We start from the raw sequence: 561 nt of genomic DNA, 5'->3' as shown, positions 1-561 counted from the left end.
GAAAACTGAAAAAGAGAAAGTGGATACAGAGAAAGAAAAGGATCGTGAATACCCAGATTTAGAATATCCACTTACACAAATGAAAATTACTGTGGAGAAACCTCCACCACCGTTTCCTCAAAGATTGAAGCAACACAAAAAGGATAAACAATTCTCCATGTTTTTAGAAATTCTTAAGAAATTAATGGTAAATATTCCATTTGTAGAAGCTTTAGAGCAAATGGCCAATTATGTGAAATTCATGAAAGCTTATGAAATTTATGAAAGCTAATAAAACTGTTTATAAAATTTTACAAGATAGATTCTATTGGCCTACTCTCTTTAGAGATGTTTACAAATACATAAAAACTTATGATCGATGCCAACGAGTGGGCAATATATATAGAAGAAATGAAATGCCTCTAAATTTCATGTTAGAAGTTGAGATCTTTGATGTTTGGGGATTAGATTTCATGGGACTATTTATTCCTTCATCTGGGAACTTATACATATTAATTGTTGTAGACTACATTTCAAGTGGATTGAAGCACAAGCTTTACCTCGTTGTGATGCTAAAAGTGT

This window comes from Phalaenopsis equestris, unplaced genomic scaffold (assembly GCF_001263595.1).
Source record: "Phalaenopsis equestris unplaced genomic scaffold, ASM126359v1 Scaffold198068, whole genome shotgun sequence".
Taxonomy (NCBI): domain Eukaryota; kingdom Viridiplantae; phylum Streptophyta; class Magnoliopsida; order Asparagales; family Orchidaceae; genus Phalaenopsis; species Phalaenopsis equestris.
The sequence above is the reverse complement of the archived record's forward strand: the minus strand, read 5'-3'. Positions refer to the sequence as shown.